This window comes from Echinops telfairi, unplaced genomic scaffold (genome assembly GCF_000313985.2).
Source record: "Echinops telfairi isolate 266 unplaced genomic scaffold, ASM31398v2 ScPeMD7_12;HRSCAF=54, whole genome shotgun sequence".
Classification (NCBI taxonomy): Eukaryota; Metazoa; Chordata; class Mammalia; order Afrosoricida; family Tenrecidae; genus Echinops; species Echinops telfairi.
The window spans coordinates 8,335,653-8,357,310 of record NW_022103909.1 but is presented as its reverse complement, the minus strand read 5'-3'; the positions used below and the strand labels follow the sequence as shown (position 1 = coordinate 8,357,310).

Below are 21,658 nucleotides of genomic sequence, written 5' to 3'. Positions count from 1 at the left end.
CCAAGGAGGAGGTTATATGTGGATCCTTGTAATCTGTTCCCCCTTTCTACCCCACCTTCCCGGTATTGCCACTCTCAGAACTGGTCCTGAGGGGTTCATCTGTCCTGGATTCCCTGGAAAACACCATGCTTTTACAAACAACCTCTTTCTCTGAGTTAGGTGAAATCTTCTCCTTTGGTTAGCAGCCAAGAAACCTTATGTAGCATCTAGGAACTCTGTCTAAGGCATGGACCACTCAAAAAAGAGTTACAGGTGGCACACTGAAGACTAGTTTCATAGTTGCAAATTTTGGTTTTTTTCCCTCACTGTCAGTGGGAGTTGTGTCTTACTCGGCTTTCATTCCTCAAAATCTAGCCCAGCTCTAGAAGATGCTCAGCAGGTGTTTGTTGAATTGAATTGGATTCAATTTGGTCTTTTACAAAATTCTTGTTGAAACCATGTGTTTTTAGTAATGGGGGAGCATGTTGAATGAAATTTTTTTATTTGATTTAATATGGATTTTGATACAATTAGTGAAACACATGTCCCAAGGGGTCTCTGGTGCTGAAGGTGCTGGGATAGTGTTTCTTCAGAGTTACACAATTGTACAGTCCTCCACCAGATGGCAGCACACATTACAAGTGGGGTAAAAGTATCCCACTAAACCCCAGAAGTGGGAAATGTAGGTGAGCACTTATATATTCCATGAGTCATGAAAGCCTCAGGTACCCCCAAAGCTAATAAGCAGTTGTTTTCCTTGACTCTGTCCATAGGAAGTTTAACTCCCATTGTTCTCTGCTTCTTACCACTTCCCGACATTCATTTCTTTACAAAGACTTTTGAGAATAAAGAGAAGACAGATAAAGAATTGAAAGACTTTATTTGCTCTTTTTAAAATTCCCCCAGACTGTAAGCCCTGTTTGAGTAAAGAATGTACCTGCCTTTTATCACTGTATTCTGGCTTCCAATTTCTTCTGCTTCTGCTGCTATCTCTCGCACTCTCTCTCTCTCTCTCTCTCTCTCACACACACACACACACACACACACACACACACACACGCACGCACTTTTTAAAAGGTGTCTTACATGGATCACATCAATAATTTCTTTAAAACTGTCAACAAATCTGTGAAGAAGCATACCTTCACTAGCATCTATCTAATATTATTTCTTTCCTTTGCCTCATTTAAGTCTATTGGCCAACCCATTAACCCTTCGTTAGTACTCCCTGTCTATTCCCTCAAAACCAGACTAATATCTTTTCATGCTTCCCCAGCAATCTTCATTTTCTCATTTACAATATTATTATTTGTATTACTTTTACACCCTGAAATGTGTCCTAACCTAGCAGAAATAATGTCCAATACTACACAGCAGCAATCCTATAATTGCAGCCAGGATTAAAAATTTAAGACCCATGCACACAAAACCAGAATTTGCAGAAAATAATTATAACTGGATTTTACATGCTTTGTATGCAAAATGGTGTGCCACTCTTTGTCTCTTTAGCATCAGTGTGAGACCTTGTGGATTAGACTATCTTTGAGCTGTACTCTGTGGTTTCTAGCACAAGAACGCAAAGCCCTACGAGCTTCTGATGTCTCCTCAGGCTTCAGATCCACCTGACAGTAATGATTTGGCTGTCATCATGGAGTCAGTACATCAAATAGCATGCATGTGTTTTGTTGTACTTTTCTGTGATAGTTAGGTTTATTGTGCCAACTAGGCCTTTATAGGAACATGTGGGTGGAATTTAATCAGGTTGGAGCTTGATTGGAGGGTAACTGAGATAAATACTTTATTGTGCCAGCAACCTGCCTCTCTTTCTCCTTGGTGATCAGACCAGAGCTGTGCTGCCTGAGCTACTCCTTTGCCTCAGCTGTGGGCTGCACTACTGTGGGATGAGTCAACCCGTGGATCATGTCACCTTGCTAATGTTCTATTGAGATCTGCTTCACCACTTGGCTGGGGCATGGCTTGAGTACAAGGCTGGTGGATTGTGTAGCCCTGTGTACATCTGGAAACCCCATCAGGACCCCATGGGGCCTGCTTCGATAAGCTCCCAAGCTATTGATTATTGCTTTCCCACCCGGTTGTCGGCTGCCTGTGGGTGACTTTGCCTGTCTTGCCTGAGGGCAGACTCTGCTGTCTGCTTCCTTGACCTTGGACCAGCAGCCCATGTGAGTTAAATGACCTTCAGTGTATAAACTGTTCCACTAAAGTGAGTTGAACTGAGTCCTCTATACTGATATGTGGCTTAATTGGCTGTTATATTCCTTCTCACTGTATAAGCCAATCCAGAAAGATAGATAATAATAATAATTATTATTATATGTATGTGTGTGTGTATATATATATATATCTATATATATAAAATCATAAGTGTCCTGGTTTTGTTTCTCTAGAGAACCCAGCCCAATACATTTCCTTCCAAAGAAGCATAAAGACCAACACTTGCTTTTACTTTAACAAAAAGATGTATCACCCCTAAGTCCAAAGAGGCTGAATATTCTTTCTGAGCAGGTGATGTGTCCTTTCTAGGATCTCTTTGAGATGCTAACACTTCACACTTATACCTCCCTTGTACGTGGCATTTCCCAAGTCATTTCACTTATCACATTCAACAGAAATATATTTTCTCTATTTGAAAGAGAAATGGGGTTAGAAACAGTAAAAGCTCATTCAATCTTTGAAAGTAAACTAGCATTGGGTCGGTAAGATCCAGAATGCCAACTTCAGACAATTCTTGTATATTTACATATTTCTAGTGCTGGAAATATTATAAATGGTAATAATTACAAAATAGAGCATTTAAATGCTAAGGTGTGACCATACTGAAAGAAATATAAATCTGCTCACTTTATGAAAGAAGCAGTAAGGATTCTCTAAATGTTTTAAAGAATTTCCCTATAACTGTAATAAAGGATCATTTGAAAAGAATTATTTTATAGTACTAGGCCTCAGCGCACATTCATTTCATTTCAAGGTACGTAATTTCCCCAACTATCATGATCCCAATTCTACCTTACAAATCTGGATAGACCAGAGGATGTACACTGGGACAGATCAGAACTAGAAACAGGGAATCTAGGACAGATGATCCCCTCAGGACCAGTGGTGAGAGTAGTGATACCCGGAGGGGAAGGGGAAGGTGTGGTAGAAAGGGGGAACCGATCACAAGGATCTACATATAACCCCCTCCCTGGGGGACAGACAATAGAAAAGTGGGTGAAGGGAGATGTTGGACAGAGTAAGACATGACAAAATAATAGTAATTTATAAATTATCAAGGGTTTATGAGGGACGGGGGCAGGGAGGTAGGGTAAAAAATGAGGAGCTGATACCAAGGACTCAAGTAGAAAGCAAATGTTTTGAAAATGATGATGGCAACAAATGTACAGATGTGCTTGACACAATGTATGCATGTATGGATTGTGCTAAGAGCTGTATGAGCCCCCAATGATTTTAAAAAGAAACGAAACAAAACAAAAACAAACCCCCCAAAAAGGCGAGTAATTTCAATTTTTTAGACTCAGTTCGGAGTGATTGAATGAAATGCCTTACAAGAATGTAGCAGCCACAGGGAGAGCAGACATTCTGTGTAGATAATTGGATCTGAGTCTGGCATTTATTCTTTATAGAGAAGTTATATGGATCCAGAACTTTCTAGGCACCGAAGGCCAGAAGTCATCATTGAATCAGAATGTGGTTAAAGATAGCTACAAATCAGTAAACATGGAAACATTTCTGACCACTGTATATGCCTGGCCAAATCCAAGACAAATCTTTTTTCTTATAATTAAAAAAATCATGGTAACACTTGTTGACATTTAATTTCTGAAATGCATTCACTGTGCCTTTTGCAGTTGATTAAAATGATAATAAATTGACAAGTTAATTTCAAGCTAAGCTTAGAGTTAACTGAAGTTTGCCAAAGATGGTAGTGATTTCAGGCGTAATGCCTTAATACTTGAAGGTAGGTCAAGTGAAGTAGAGTCAAAACAGCCTTAAACTCAACACACACTGTACTTAATGATATCAAACAGGCTTATATTGTTGTTGATAGGTGTCATCAAGTTGGGTCCAACCCATAGCACAACAGAATGAAACACTGCCGGGTCCTCTGTCATCCTCACAATTGTTCTTTGTGTGTGTGTGTGTGTGTGTGTTTTGTTTTGTTTTCCTCACAATTGTTCTTATGCCTGAACCCATTGTTGCCACCACTGTGTCCATCCATTTCCTGTGGGCCTTCTTTTTTTGCTGCATCTCTAATTTACCAAGCATGATGTCCTTCGCCAGGAACTGGTTTCTCCTGACAACATGTCTGAAGTATGTAAGATGACGTCTTTCCATCCTTGCCTTTAAGGAGCATGCTGGCCATACTACTTCCAAGACAGATTTGTTTGTTCTTTTGGCAGTCCAGGGTACTTTTAATATTCTTCACCAGCACCACAATTCTAACGCATCAATTCTTCTTCAGTCTTATTTATTCTACGTCCAACTTGCACATGCACATGAGGTGATAGAAATACCATAGCTGGGGTCAGAAACACCTTACTGCCCACAGTAACCTTCTTGCTTTTTCTCAACACTCTAGAGGGGTCTTGTGCAGCAGACTGGCCCAATGCAGTGTATTGTTTGATTTCTTGACTGCTGCTTCCAAGAACATTGATTGTGGATCCATGCAAGACAAAATCCTTGACAACTTCAATATTATTTTTTCCATTTAGAAGGATGTTACCTATTGATCCAGCTGTGAGGATGTTGGTCTTCTTCACAATGTTCTGCTTCTATTCACTAGACCTTCAGTATCTGATAATGTTCAATGCTGTGCATAAGGGTTGCAGCAGCTACTGCCTTTGAAATGGGCAACTGATTCCTTCTTCATTGTCTGGGACCTCCACTGAAACTTCTTGGGTGGCCCTGCCAGCCTTTGAAATACCATGACATCACTTCCAGCATTCCAGCAACACATAAGCCACCACAATAAGACAAACCGACAGACTAGTGGTAGAGGAGCTTTAAATAATGTATTCAAATTGTTTTCCTGTGCCATTCAGCTCTTCCAGGTAATTTAATGTAAGACAGGATGACTCATTATATATCTCTAATGGCACTTGTTCTTTGATATTAATTATCCTGGACTTAGTTTTTTACTCCTGTAAGCTTAATGTAAACTTCTTGCACACTTCATGTTTATTGAATGACTAAATGGACAAACGTCCAGTGAGGCCAAAGGGGAAAACAGATACATGACAGAGCGACTTCCATGTGCATAGTATAAGGTGCACATTAAAAAAAAATGGTGCGACTATGCTTATACAATGACTAGGTCTGTTAAGAAATTCACTAATGGGGGGTAAAAAGCATACCATTTAGTCATGTGTGTGTGTGTGTGTGTGTGTGTGTGTGTATGTGTGTGAGTTTCAAAGGTTCATGGAAAAATTCCATTAACTTTCATGTCCAGTTTTCCACAAACTTTTTAAAATCCCTGTATATGAGACTATATGTGTGTACATGTATGCGTACATGTATACTAATTTTATAAATATACATACATAAACATATATGGTCACATATAAGGGACTTCAAAATTTTGTGATATGTATATATCTCAAATTCAAAAGAAAGTACTAATAGAACAAACACCAAACTGATAATAGTAAGGGGGAGGGGGAGGGGAGGGACCAAAGGGGGCACTAAGACAATCTACATTCTAATTTTCCACAAGACAAATATATATCATGCAAAATTAATAAGAGCAAAAGAAAAGACAACATACTACACTGACACAGAATCAAAAGACTCTGAGATCTAACTTACTGTTATCAGTTATAAATACATTAACTTCTTTTGATCTTAGTTTTCTCATTTATAAAATTAGCACAAAGGATTAGCTAATCTCTAAGCTCTGTGAAGTGTGAGCTGCCTATTTTAAATCACTGTGGAAAACCACTAGACCAATGTGATATTAAAATCTAAGTATCAGCTAAATTGTTTAGCATTTACAATAATATAAGAAGTGAAATAGAAAGCTTCATTCCACTCTTGTCCCAAAGCATGGTGTATCTGTACAAGGAATGCCAACAGGCAACTCCAGGCATTGCACCTTTGAAAGAAAACACAGAGCTCGAATAAGCCTCTACAGGGGAAACGGAAAGAGTCCAAACGATAAACAGGCTTCTGAATGAGGAAGAAAAAAATACATCAGTGTTCATGTATGTGGAGAACATGTTAATGACGGAGTATGCATGTATGTAAGAAACATTCTGATGTAGCCCATTTGATGCAAAGGGCCTTAAACTCGTTTTTCATTACCAAGTAATGTGTGCAGCAGACACTCAAAGATGTGCTTCGCCTTTTCAATTCAGAGATGGAGGGAAGGCCAGGAGAGGATGGCCATGAGGCACATGATGAAGGTGACGGACATCTGTTCATACATACTTAATTTTTTAAAGGGGGTGTGCATTGCATCAGCTATTTCAAAGCGGCATGGACTCCAGGCAAAGCCCTCCAAGAAAGCATCCTGTTTTAGGAAAGAATGGTGAGGAGGTGGCAGCCCCAGCAGCATGGACGCAGCAGATAGGTGCCGTGAGAGTAGAGGAGGGAGTATGTGGGTGAGAGAGACAGAGACGGAGAGTGCGTGGTAGTAAATCCGTGCCGGGAAGGGGTGTAAGGAAGCAGTGTTGTTAGAATTGGAGTTCCTGGGTGGGACAAACGGCATACTAGATTCTGGACTGCTGATCAAAAGGTCGGAAGACTGAGTCCACCCAAAGGTGTCTTGGAAGAAAGTCCTACTTCATGTGATCTACTCAAAAAACACTTGCCACAGAGAACTCTCGAGCACTGGTCCACTCATACACATAGGGATGCCATGAGTCAGCATTCGCTCATTCAGTGGTAACGGGACTTTTTGGATCTGTTGTAGGAGTGATTCATTGCTTACTACACTGATTTTCTACATTCACAGTGACTGAGTGCTTACCCTAATCTTCACCTGTTCTCAACCTGTGTCAAGACAAACCTTTTCATCTCTTGCACACAATAAGTTAAAAATTAAAATGTGTTAAAAAAAGTAAAATCTGTGTCTACTGTCTTCAATTGCCTATAATAATGTAATTGCCTTTCCTCTATTCCCATATGCTCAAATGAAACAGATTAATGGTGGTAGAAACAGCTAGGGAGGGCCTAGGACTCGTACTTATCTCTGCATATATGTTCATCTGCTATTAGAATGGCAAACGACAAAAAGATGATCAGTTTTCAGGAAAAGAAAAATGTCTAAATAACATCATCGATGTCTTTCCGAGACTGGCCCCCGTGTAGCTTTCTGGCCTCTATTCATTTTCATAACCCACCCCTGCAAATTGGACTCATCAACACTGGACCAGCACCATTCCAAAGCATGCTTCTGAGCCTTTGTTGAATTCTTTCTGAGCCTGGCATATCTTAATCCTCCCTTCTCCCCCCACAATTATTAGCATCTTTTCTTATCCTACAAGAGACACTCATCTATCCCCTATGCTTTTTCTCGAGACAGACTACTCCCAGCAAAGTCAGGATCTGTACCATACTCCTTGAATATCATATTGTATCAGAATTTTTTGTTCATCCGTGTCTGCCCCCTTCCATCACTTGTGAATTCCAAAACCTTAAGGAAGGCCCTGCACCTTCTCAGCTTCCTTCTTAGCACATTGTCTGGCAGACTTCCAGCAATGTGAATTTGGATGGAAACAGAAAAAGGTAAGACCAATAAAATACCTGGTTCTAAGGGACATTAAAGATCTCTCATGGTTGAAAAGGTAAGACTAATTCATGTAAGCCACCTCATGAATACCTTCTATTTTAAAAGACCTTCAGGGCAGGAAATCTTGGCATTGCCACTAGTAACACTTTCCTGTATCCAGTAGCTCTTGCTACATGTTCTCTCCTACACTATAAAATTCTGCAAAAAGAAAAAAAATTCTGCAAAAGAATACCTAAATTGTCAAAATATAAACTTCACATGATCTATTAAACAAAGGTTCTCTAAGATGTATAAGAAAAGCTGTGTTGCCAGGCATTTCCAAAGTCTATCTCTAAACGGAATGATAATTCCAGACATGAGTTGGGTTTTTTGTTGGTTTTTTTTGCCTATCCTCCGCCTTTGAAGTCAACAATATTGGTCAGATACTTTAAATTTTTGTTTCTGCTTCTGACATGAGTATGGCTTATAAATTTTAACATTAATTAGAGCCACAATCTACTCCTGTCCCTTAATAAGGTGTCAGACTTCTCTGCACTCCCTATCAGTATGCATCACAATTGGCAACTAAGATTCACCGGAAAGTTCCTCTCCTCCGTGGTATGGGAGGCACTTTTTTGGATATGCAAAGGCAGCTTCAAAAAGTTCATGGAGATTTTATATTATCTTTAAATTCCAGGTCTCCAGGAACGTTTTGGAGCGCCCTCCTCGCTGTACGGAATGCTCTTTAGCACATGCAGTGAACCCTAAAGAACCCCCAGGGAGCGCTGCAAATCAGGCAGGATACCCATGGGAAAGCAGCGGGCGTGCTACAGTAGGGGCAACATGGAATGGATCAGGGACCACATGAATGAGGGGAAAGTCCATGGGCACAAACAAGGAGTGGGAATATAAGTGGGTAAATTGCCTTTTGGGGAGGTAGGAGTGAAGAGCAAGTAGAATATTAAAAAAAAAAAAAAATTCCACTCCCCAGACGGATGTCAGGGTGAGATGAAATGAAGGAGCAAGTGAATTTCAGATCTCTCTCCCTAACATTTTCCAGTGTTTCCTGGTTCATGAACAGATCTCTCAGAAAGCTAGGTCTGCCTGTGAGCTGGTGCTCATTCCTTGCTGGCTTGATCCTGGATGCAGGCACTCAAGTTTCCGACTGGAATGCAAGTGCTTCGCATCAAAGAACATGCTTACCTGCTCCGAGTACTGAGGTGATAAAAAAAATCTGTAAATGAAAACTCACTGCCATCGCATCGATGCCAACTCATAGTGATCCTAGGACAGGGTACAATTGCCCCATTGGAGTTTCTAAGACTGTAACTGTTAATGAGAATAGCAAGTCTCCTCTTTGTCGTACAGAGTGGTGGGTTCTTTCGAACGGCTGACCTTGGGGTTAGGAGCCCAATGTGTAACCACTAAGCCACCAGGGCTCCTCCTAAGAAGGGGCAATTTAGAAATTGGATTTTCCAAATGGCTGGAGATAAAGGCATGAAGTGGCTGGCTTACAATTTTAGTGGTTGTCTTCAGTCTTTAAAAGGAACCACATAGTGGTTACATGTTGGGCTGCTAACCACAAGGTTAGCAGTTCAAAACCACCAGCTGCTCTGAGGAAGAAACATGAGGCCATTTGTTTCCATAAAGATTTAAAACCTTAGAAACTCAGAGGTAGCTGTGCTATCTTATAGGTTTGCTATCAGTCAAAATTGACTCAATGGAAGTGAGTTTGTCCTTTTTGAATTTGCCCCAAAGGTGCTCATGTTCTAGTAAACGATTAGCTCGCATCTGTTTATTGTTTTGTCTTACTGGTTCAGTTTTTTAACAATATTTAGGGCAGCATCCCCCAGTATCTCTATCAGAATTCTACCAGAAGATTTCTGGGGAAAAGATTTCCTGGGCAAGTGCATTTAAAAAGCAAGACAAAAATAGGATCTACACAGAGCATCATCTTGGAGCATATGGAAGGCTCTGAGAAGTGTTCCAGGAAAGCACTTTAACTGTGTGTTAGATGACTTTACGTCAGCTAGAGTCTCGGCTAGGGCTGGAGTCAAACTTGTCAATCAGGTCAAAGCCTGATGCTGTCTCCTCAGAGATAATATAGCTTTCTCATAAGGAGGACCCCGGGAGAGAGGACTCCCTTTCTCTCTCCCACCTTCACCTTCCTGTTGCTGGCCACCCTGAGAGCTTCCAGAGCCCTGTCATGTTTCCACTGACCTCAAATCCCAAGACTATGCCCACCAGCCTGTGATCTTCCTGCTTTCTGCATCATTGCACGTGGCTGCGTGACTCTGAAGAGGAATTTGTGAACTAGGATTGGACTTATGGACTAAGTTGGACTGGGCCGCTTTCTTGATATAAAGCTCTTCCTTATACATATGAGTGTCACTAGATTTGTTTTTCTAGTCAGCCAAGCCTAATACACTTTGTTTAGCTCAGAATTTTCTAAAATTATGTGACGACATATGTGTGTGTGTATATATACATACATATATACATACATACACATATATATACTTAACAACTATAAAAAGATCATGACACACTTTAATGTGTGACCCTTGAACAGCATGGTTTGAACTGCTTGGGCACCTTATAGGATTCCCACCCCCTACCCCGGCCACCTTGCTGCTATTGAAATGAAAGAACCCTGGCAGCGTAGTGGGTTAAACATTGGACTGCTAACAGAAAGGTTGGTGGTTCAAACCCACCAGCTGCTTCATGGAGACAAAGTTGAGGGTGTCTGCTGTTATGCAGATTTCCAGTTTGAGAAACCCTACTGAGCAATTCTGTCTCATGCTCTAGGGTCCGTGAGCCAGAATCCGTTTGATGGCAACAAGTTTGGTTTCTAATGCAGGGAGCTCAAGTGTTGCAAGTCTCTGCAAGCACTTTGTGCAGACACACCAAACTCTTGTGCTCACCCCAACAGCAGAGTTTAAACAGTGTAGGTCAAGGTTCTGCTGTAAATTATATGTGGATTTCTGACTAGGCAGGTTGGAGCCCTTAAGCCCCCATGGTTCAAGAATCAACTGTTTTCTATGTCTTAAGTGGCTTCAAGAATTCTGAGGGAAATTTTTGTTATCTTTTAATTCCATTTTCCACTATTTTTTTAAGCCTCCTCGTATTTGTTAGGGCATTAAAATACACACCTGTACATGGTTTCAGGAAGACTAAAAACATCCATGTAACATTAAAAACATTTGGTTTAGGGATAAACTCCTTTTATATGACAATCGATGATTCAGTTTCAAAGAAACCTAATTTTTAGATTTTATTTAGTTCTTAATTATATGAGGGGGACTTCAGAAGTGTGTGGAAAAGTAGAATTCAAAGATAATGGAATTTTCCCAAACACTTTTTGAAGCCTTTTGGCATGTAAGCGTGAAACATTACATACTTCATATTCTTCCCTTCGCTAAAATTTTAATTATGCTCTTTTTTGAATTTTCAATTGGTGCCTGAATTTTATGTTTATACCTTAATGCTAGCTAATGGAATCCTAATATTTAGGGACTTATAATGGTTGGTTTAAAAACTTTTTTTGTAGGATTAAAAGGGAAAATTTTTTCCTATAAAATGCAGAAAAGTAAAGTTCTAATTTCTGTTATTATAAAACTGCCTTGCAAATATTATCTCTAACAAAGTGATCTTGTCAGACATCTGGAACCAAGAACGTTGACACTCAGGCTCACTGCCATTGAGGAAAGTCTGATTTATAGATTCTGTAGCTAGATCCTGTGATAAGAACATAACTTTAAAAGTCTGTTATTTAGTCCTAATTAATTATTTGTTGCCCTGGTAGCACTTAAAACAACATTCTGATTTCAAAGCTTTCTTTGTAAATGTACTTGTTCAGATGAGAGGGAGAAAAACAAACACATTGGCACATTCCCTTATATTCCAAATATATGGAGGATGCACACCTGATTCTCTAGGATTTCTTAGAGAAACTTATTTCAAGAGCTGCAAAAGTCTAATCTTGTATAAATTAACAATGGATGCTATCCCCAAACACATCCAAACAGTGTACAATATTAAAGAAGGAACAGGTAGCTCAGAGAAAAATAGAAACTGTTCTCTAGATAGGCAGTCCGGGTTTGTTGTGAGTTTTGTTCCACAGTGCTTGCCCACTCTGTCCAGGGTCTTCCAGTGTGCTTGCTTTCAGAGTGGTCAGCAGTGGCACCCACGCACCCTCTAGTTCTTCTGATTTTAGGGTGTTAGAGGCGGGGCGTGTTTTCCTTGTCTTTAACTTCCTTTACTCTTCTCTCATCCACACGGGGAGAAACCATGAGTTGCCATTAGATGGTCCCTCACACTTTGTAGTGCCCTGTTCGTGTCTCGCCAAAGATGCAGAGCATTGTCTTTGTGGACTGACTATGTTATGCCAATTGATAGTGATGCCTCGAGGCTATGGTCCCGAGTCCCCAGACTCGACAAGGTTTTGATAGTCTTTAACTATACACAAATGAAACCCAAACACGGAAGTTCATCACTCTTAGAGGAGCTTGCAAATTTACTGGTCTGTATAGACTTTTCTGCTGTGACTATTACAAAATATTCTTCTTACTATGCTAAGGCTGTAGCAATTTCTTGTTCATAGATATCTTTGCTTTTATCTTTATTAACCATCTGGTTCCCTCTACTAACTCATTCTGATGTTGCTCTTCTTGAGGACTATCAACTAAATAAACACAATAAAAAATAAGTAACCTCCCCCCTAATTGTTTTATTGATTATGTATACATTTGCAGGGAAAGTAGAAACGTCTATCTTCAAGAGCTGATATGACTGTTGACAAAAGTCTTCATTGCAAGTTTTGGATACTGTTTTGCCTATTAATAATGACCAGCGAACATACTTCACAAGACAGATTGTAAAGGGAAATTTGTAAGGCCCTACAGATTTTCCAAACCCTTTACTGCCCTCTATCCGGGAGAAAGTGGGGGACGGGATAATGTTTACCTGGGAGTCTTGTGGAACTAGACTAACATGGCCAGGCACACAGCCAACTTTCAAGGGAATTTCAGCAACCAGACTAGATTTATTTTATGCATAAAGTATTAACGACATACAAGATTTCTAAGTGCTTACCATCCCATTCTCACTTCCTCAGCTTGTCTTCGTTACTTTTAGGCATAGCCTGAACTCCACTTGACTATTTGTCAAGTGTCAGGGCCTTCTGTCTTGCTTCTATGTTTTATGTTTAAGACGTCCATATTTGCTTTTTCAACCATTTGTTATTAATCTTTGCTTCCTTATAGATACAGTACCTAGTGTCCGAGTTTCTTGTATTCGTCTCACTTGAATTGCCAGAACAGTGGCAGCTTATAGGGAGCATCTGATAGCAGTGAGACAGCTAGGGAATCTTCTGTCCGAACCCTCGCCTACTAGTTAGGAACATTAACTCCACATTTCAGTGTCCAACGACTTCCACACCTGTTCCAACTAAGGCCATGAGGAAAACAGCTAAAATCTCCAAACCGCACTGAACTTGCCTCTTCGTAGAGAAGACGTAATGGTTCTTAACGATGTTGTCATTAAGTTCTGGCCAACTTTAACTTTTATGCCTTCTTGAGGTTAGGCCTTTGCCACTTCTGAACTAGGTCCAGACACTGTGACCCGTGAAACAATTTTCACTCATATAATCCTAGAGGACAGAGTACAATTGCACCATTGGGATTCCAAGGCTGGAATATTTATGAAAGTAAACCTCCACATCTTTTTTTGGCAGAGCACTGGTGGGCTCAAACCTTTCAGTTAGAATACTGCAGTGAAAACCATTCTGCAAGGTACTTATTTAATCACTTCTTGGAAAAATAAATCCTAATTTGTAAACTGTCACTCAACACACTTGAGCGGGGCTGGGAAATGAGCAGGCCTGTTCATCTCTCTCTCATCAGACTGACAAATGACCGTCAGCACGGCAAGGGCGACCACTGGGCACACTGCTCTTCTGGAACCTACTGATTCGGCTGGCGCGTCTCGATTGTTTTCAGTGAGAAATATGTGAGGGCTAGTCAAAAAGTATTGCTATAAAAAATCATAGGCCCTTGTAGCAAATGAAAAAATCCAGAATCTGTTAAGCTATCGATTCTTGACATCTCCACCACATAGGTCTATAGTTCTAAACATGGTGTCTCATTTCTCTAGCAACCCCCCCCACTCCCCCACGTCCCCTAGAGTTCTGCACTCTTCAGTTGACAACCTCTCAAAATGGCAGTTTGGGCATCTTCGAAGGGATCAAGCCATGTTCCGTTTAAATGCTGAGTTTGGGGAACACAAAGAGACTTAAGCGACAAGATCAGGCTGTCGGTAAGGTTGCCCAACAAAATTCTCTTAGGGCCCTCGCTCCCCTTAAAGAATGCGGTGCATTGTTGTGATAATAAAAAATCCCTCACCACAACTTTCCTGGCTTTTCCCCCCTCACATATGCCATTTTCTTGAAACTTCTGAATAAACCCCTATAGTTATCCTGTGTCCTTCGAGAACATCTCTGAAGATCATCTCTGTGATCTCAATAAAAAGTTGCCTCACCTGTACTGCTCTCTCTGCTTTGAACTAGACGGATTCAGGAGATCCCTGTGGAAGCCAGTTTTGATTGGGCTTTATTTTTAAGGCACTTTCATGAGACTAACTCAAGCATGTATGACTGCGAGGGCTTGTCTGCAGCCATCCATGGATCACTGACATGTTTAAACACGTTGTGTTTGCAATAAACCTGTGCATTTATGAGCAGGAACCCTCGGGGCAATACTTTTTACTTACCCTCATATACTACCAAAGATGGATCAAATTAAGTATATTAACAATAATGTAATTCTGCCTTCTGGCTCTTATAGTACTGCTATAAAACCCCAGAACATGCAATAAAAATGCATTCCTAACAAAAAAGGGAAACCCCTGTGATACTGGTGCCTTTTGCCTGGGTAATAGTCCAGGTTGCAATGGCTAGACAGGAGGAAGCTGTAACCTCTGTAACATGAAGGGTGAGGCACTGGTTTAACATGATGGAATTTGTGAAGTAGCCGGGGCACCTGAATTCTTGTGCTATGTTGATGGGAACTGAGCTTACTAAAAACGCTACTTGGCAAGGGTAATGCCATTTTCCTACTGGGGAAAACCACCAGCTTCACCTGGATGGCGCTAAGAAAGCCCGTTTGATGGCTTAGAAGGTATTCATTGTATTTGTGGAGCTCATGCTTATTTATGATCACGACACATCATTTGATCTTTGTATCTCCCGGATTCTTTCCACCAAGTGAATACTCATAATTTTGTGAACATTCCCATCAAATGAGATTACACACTATCTCAGAAAGATCAAAATACATTCAAGTAAGGGAACAGTCGGATCATTTCTCCGTAAGTCACTTCTGAGAGGATGATCGTTACACTAAGGCCCTATGGCATCTCGTGGCTCAGATTTCATCCTAGCCAGCAAAGGAAGGGAGTTGTGCTCTCATTGGCAAGGAATGCTGCCCCTGTATTGCTAGCAATTCAAGTATTGTCTAAAAAATATTTTTTAATCCAGTTGCACCAGACTGGGACCCACTTGTGTGGTGCTAGCAACCTTTTTAGGGGGATAAGCAGTTTAAAAAATGTTAGCCTAGTGGTAGCAGTAATAATATAAAAAGTGCTATATAAGTTATAGCCTTCAAAAACTGATTTCAATCTTTACCAAGATACTGAGCGAGTAGTTCACACTGGGAAAAAGTGATAAAGAAGCTGGTGCATTCTCATTTATAATAAAGTATTGTCTAAGAGTCCCCAACTTCATATTTGAGCTCAGTTTTCCCAATGTCCTACAAAGAAAGACCTTTTAGCCTACTCTAGCATAATTCTATTTTTATTTTGCTTGTTTTCTGTTACTTTTCCTGATCAATGATTTCTGTTTAAACTTTTATACACATCTCCTTAAATTATAAATGATTCAGACAAATTTATGGTTTTATGCATATTTTCTCAGGAACTAACTGTGATCCTGTAAATTGGATTTTATTAGCACGGCAGAAAGAATGTTTAGTTTAAAGAGCACTGATTTGCTAGCCAGGAGGCTTCATGTAAAATGTTTACATTTTAAAAATGAGCTCCACATATAGCTTAAATCCAGTGCATCAGGCTATTTATTGGAGTCTGAGTAAAGGACCCATTTTCTCTCAAATATGCCCTGCCCTTTCCCTTGGGTTCAGTAAAGAGTAAGCCAAAGGGGGGAATCTTAATGTAAACATAAATGTACATGATGGGATGCTAACCCCCTTTCTTCCAAAAACAAAATTCTTCTTAACAATAATGCCTTAAAGGAATTCTATTTTTAAAAATTAAAGCAGAACTTCCCAGAAATCATTACTACCTATCCATTAAGTAATTTAGTAGAGGCATAGATTAGGATTGAAGTAGTTTAGCAGGGTTTTTTTTATGGTTATGCTGAATTATAATCTAAAACATAATAACAAACTTTAACTCTAAAGTTCCATTTTTCACTGAAAAATTTTTTTATAATGAGTATATATATAGTTTTTATAATGAGTATATTTTTAAATGTATTAGAAACCTTCAGTGAATCACTTCCTTAGATTAACAGTTAACTCCAATTCAGGCTAATTTCATTATCACACATTGGGCCCCTGGACCAGGTACAAGAACCTGATGTGGGTTAAAGAGGCCTTGTTGATAATCTTACAAGAGTAAATAAAATCTGGGCCCAATCCTTGGTCAGTTCTCAGACACCCCAGCAAACAGCAGAGAGCCATTCAGACAAAGGAGAGGCAAGACGGCAGGCAGCCTGACCTGGCCACATCATCGATAAACACAAAGCACACAGTGTGTGCAAAAGATTGGTGGCAACTAACCACACCTCTGTGCAAAGGTATAATAAATTCTGGTATGTTGTTTTGTTATTCGCTGCTGTGGAGTTGATCCTGACCCTTGGCAGCTATATATGTGTATGTGTGTGTGTATTGGTGTGTGTGTGTGGGGGGGGGTTCGGGTGGTCTATTAGGGTTCTCTATAAAACTGCTCTATTAGGGTTCTCAAGGATGTGGGACTTTTTGGATGACTTCTGTGTGTGTGTGTGTGTGTATGTGTGTATGGGGGCGGGGGGTGTGTGTTTCGGGTGGTCTATTAGGGTTCTCTATAAAACTGCTCTATTAGGGTTCTCAAGGATGTGGGACTTTTTGGATGACTTCCAGGCCTGTTTACAGTGGATTTGAGTGGAAAACCTTTCAGCTACCGGAGGAGAGCTTAACCATTTGTGTCACCAGTTAGTTGAAGAATTGTATGTGGGGCCTATTTTGAATTGACTTAATCCCTCATGCATACATTTTTAATTAAGGAAAACCAGAAAAATCAAGTAAATGCTTTTCTTTAACTCTTTTTTATAAGGTAAATTTAAAAAATTTTACACACAAGGTACCATTATCTAGTATAAGTAATGATGGCAAGTATGTACAAGTTTTCTTGATTTATGGATTGTTAGAATATCTGTGAGCGCCTTTTTCTTGCTTGTTGTAATTATAGGTTTACAAATTAAAGTGACATTCTTTTAAATTCCAAAATGTCTTTTTTCAGAGACCAATCACACACACACACACCAGCACATGAGGATATCTACCAAAATTTTCTACTTGGCTTTAACTTTTGGGTATCATGGAACCCTTTAAGGAACTCAAGACTCTTAAGACAATGTCTCTAGAAAGATGTCAGTATATATAACACGCTGTATCCAACTTTGTGGATCCTCTTAATGCTATAACTAAATGACAAGTTAACTCTTTTTTAAAATGGGCTCAGGCATACCAAGGTTTATGAAGATGGCCCAGCACCGCAAACGCCATCGTGAGTCTAAGCTGACTAGACAGGAACCAACTACAGTCACTTTGGACATGGACATGGAGAACAAGGCTGAGGAATACGGGTCCTACAATGGGCACAAACCCACCTGGGACAGCATAGTTATGGTATTACTATAATTTTGGGTGGCCTCCACTTTTAACGGGGCAGAAACCTATTGAGCAAAGGAGCTGACCCTCAGCAGACAGCAGTGCAAAGGACAGACATACCTCAGTGGGGAGGGGACAAGTTTCTGCAGACCCTCAGGAGAGGGTCCCTTTTTCCATTTCCAGAGGAGCAGGAGGAACATCATTTAAACAGATTAATCCTGACTGCAATAAGGAGGAAATAAGTCTTTATATGGTCTTAAAATGAATACACGTTAGAAAAAGAAATTAGGAACTCATCTGCATTCAAGCTACTTAATGTTCAAAAATCACGAAATGCTGTAAATTTGCCTTTTTAGAATACCTTGAGGCATTGGTTAACAGCAAAATATTGTTATTGGTTATTCTGAATCTGTTTATATTTGCGTATATCACACAAAAATTACTCCAGTATAATTCTAATAGAGCTTTACATGTTTCAAACCAATGTTAAAGAATCATGGCACCGTTAAAAACCAGTTTCGACTAAACTTTTGGTTAAGATTGTACAGTAATAAACTCCAACAATTTACCTCCCCCACCATGTAACAAGAAACAACATGCATAGGAAATTAACCCTCAGAAGGAGCAGCTCAGTTTGGGGTAGGTGCAATCTTAAACAACAAGCAATGTTCTTTACTTGGTCCTGGTTGAATTTCCATTTGTGAAGTTTGTGACATTTTTGGAGAAAAGTGAAAGCTAAATAAATTGTTATGTCAACGGTACTAGATGACTTGTCTAGTTATGGAGGAAAACTATATACACTTTTATGAAACCTAATTATACAATTTTACATTTCAGCTAATTCCTATTTTATTATTTTGCCAACAAGACCGCCAATTCCTTAACCTTACAGCTAGTCAAGAATTAAATCTGCATTAACTATAGAATTAATTTGTCTTTGGGGCTTAATTTTTAAATTAATAGCAAAGTCAATGTACCAAAAATTGAAACAGAAAAATCAGACTTCATTAACAGTTCCTTTACTCTATTTTTTAATATTCATTGAACATTTCTTTGCCTTTCTCCTAATTAAAAAGGTTACTATTGTAGTTATATTTTTTGCAGACCTGAGTTTTCAAAGATGTTACCTAAATGATTACTAACATTATTACAGCATTTTCAGTGTACTTCTGGTAGTCTTGATCCTAAACTAATATAATATTCCGCTATTCTACATGGAAATTAGAATTTAACTCTATAGTAATGATTTGAGATGTTAAAAATTAAGACTCCTCTGCTCTTTAATATTTCATTATAGCTTTTTAAAGCCAGAAATTAAGAAAAATCTAAAGTTGGCATATAATTCCTGAGAGCAGGGATCCTGAAATAAAAAAACAAAACGGGGCAAAAACACCCGGCGGGCTGGCCTCAGAGGGCCACATGGGGCCCATGGGCCTTAGTTTGAGGACGCTTGTCCTAGAGCGTCAAGTCATCTCCCTCCCTCCATGTTAGGCATTCAATAAATATTTTTTCAATGGTTTAGTAATTCACATGGAAAAACATAATATTCTCTTGGTTTAGTATTTATATTCTCCAAGTCAGGAAGTTATTAAATACTATAAACAAAGTATTAACAGACTATATAATCAGTACCAGTTTAGAGATTACTTTGCTGTGATCAAATTAGATGGCACAGAAACGCATAAATGTAGCAGCTTAAACTCATAACAATTGGGGGAAAAAGCAAGATTAGGTAAATGACCTAAATGTGGCGAATTAGGTAAATGAACTAATGTGGCCAACTTCCTATCAAAAGCATATTTGGGAATGTCTCTCCAACAAGTCCTACTATAATCAGGTCAAGTTTAATTTTTCAGTGACTAAGTCTTATTTTCAAAGTCTTCTCATTAAAGATTATCAATTATTTTAAAAATAAACTCCAGTTGATGTATTATAAGACATGTATAATATATAACCTACTGAAAAGCAAAATTTCCTCCAAATATCAAAAAACCAAATAGTGATCTATTCAATGGTGATCTATTGGGGAAAAAAAAACCTCATAAAAGACAATTTCCAAAAGCTTATGAGTCTTGGGTGAGACCATTCAGAAACCTGCCTACTGCAAATTTAGATTATCTACATTACAACAAAACTAATTTTGAGCAGAAACAAGCTACTTCCTCCCTTTCAAAGCTAATTACCAATACTAAAGTCACACAGAGAATAGAAAGGGCCTCATCTGTGACTTGATATTTTAATGAAAATTTCACAAGTCAAGTCAACTCACATAAAAAAGTAGAATACGGTTACAGGCAGCAAGCCGTGACAGCAGGCTCCCATTTTCCCATCAGTACCTTTCAAGATACAAACTTCACCTCAGCAGCTTTGTTCACCTAAACATTGAAGCCATAGCGTAACTTAAATTCCCCAAATTTCTCTAATGAATTGCCATGCCAATTCTTTGGTTAAGTTATTCCAGCTGTTGTGATCTCACATTTACTTGATTATGTGTAGACGGCTAAGGGTTGCGTTTGGTTCCATAGATTGCTTCAGTTAAATGGCACTATTCTAAACTTAACAACACTTCCTTGATTAATGCCCAAGATTGATATAACAGAAACCGATGATTATGATGGATGTGCCTATTATTTTTTCAGTTACCAGTAAAAGCCATCACAGAGATTTGGTCACAATTTCTGTTGTACATCGGGTCGCTATGATAGGAACGGAGTGGGTGACACCTCACAGTGAGTTTCGATGCTTGGTAATATTTCATGGGAATCGGTCTCACTAATGCTTGAGTGCTCCTCCATGGCAGGGAGTTGTTTTTGGGTTTTTTGAGTCCTTGAAACTATGAACCATAGTTTTTATTTTTATCTTATGAAATTCGTTGAACTACATTTTCCTTTTTTTAAAAAAAAAATCTTATGCTAGAAAACATCTATTTTTGTTAAACAGCTCATCTCATTTCTTTCCCAGGTTCCACTTGCTCTATGCTGCCCACTATAGGTAATGCAATTTGGTACCAAGAAATGTCTTACTATTAGTGCAATCTTATTTTTAAAATACTGGCTTCTAAGATGTCAAGACAGATTGTTCCTATAGGAGATACAGGCTGATGGTCATCATTAAATTTACTAAATATACAGGACATAAGCAGGAATAGGGCAGACACTGTACCTTGAGGATTCCCTCTCAAGACCCAACAGGGTGTGGTAGGGGCTGGGGCATGGAACTCAGTGATTTGAGAAGCAGCCTGCAAAATGCTGCAGTTATAAACGAGAGAGGAAACAGGAGTCAAAATGAACAAAAACCAAAAAATTTCCACCACCACCTCCACTAGAGTCAAGCAACCACAGATGTTTGCTGCAATCGAAGCCACCACTGAAAATCAATTGTCCGTGTACTGTATATCTAAGTTTCATGATATACATCTCTTCAAATCTTGACGTTTCTCATACGAGCTCGTTGTAACACTTTAATAGCTTAGAATATTCTAGTAAACATTAAGTTTTATGTTTGTTTTTACATTGACTATAGAGTATATTCTATCCATCCTATACTTTACGATTCCATTCTGAAGATGACCTTTCTGCAGAAAAGGATTTTTTTAAAACTCAATTGCCTATCTCATATACCACACCTTTTAAAAAAGGCATTAAAACATTAGCATCGCTCTAAGCTTTCAGCCTTTGATACTTGGCGCTGAAAATTTCTTAAATACACTATGGTACATGCATGTGTGTATACACACACAGCAGTTAGGGCTAACAGTGCCAACATCCCCATGAAAAGTGAAAATATAAAATGTCACCATCCCTTTAGCTGCCCTTCGAATGGGAAAGCGAGACAACTCGGCTTGTCCACTGCAGAGCACATTATTCCTAGAGACTTCGAGCGTCTCCGAGACATTAGCCTAAATCCCTGGCTCCAGATGGGGACGGCTTAGATTACAACGTGCGCGCCTCCATCCGCACTCCAGCCCCCTGAGCACCATCCCGGCGCCGCGCCGGGCCTCGAACACCGGCTG

The 21,658-nt window shown here is 39.4% G+C and overlaps 1 pseudogene; it reads left to right on the top strand.

The window, feature by feature from the left end:
* The window catches only part of LOC101640298, a 61,349-nt pseudogene extending 47,349 nt beyond the window's left edge, over positions 1-14,000 (top strand).
* Positions 14,001-21,658: the final 7,658 nt, after the last annotated feature.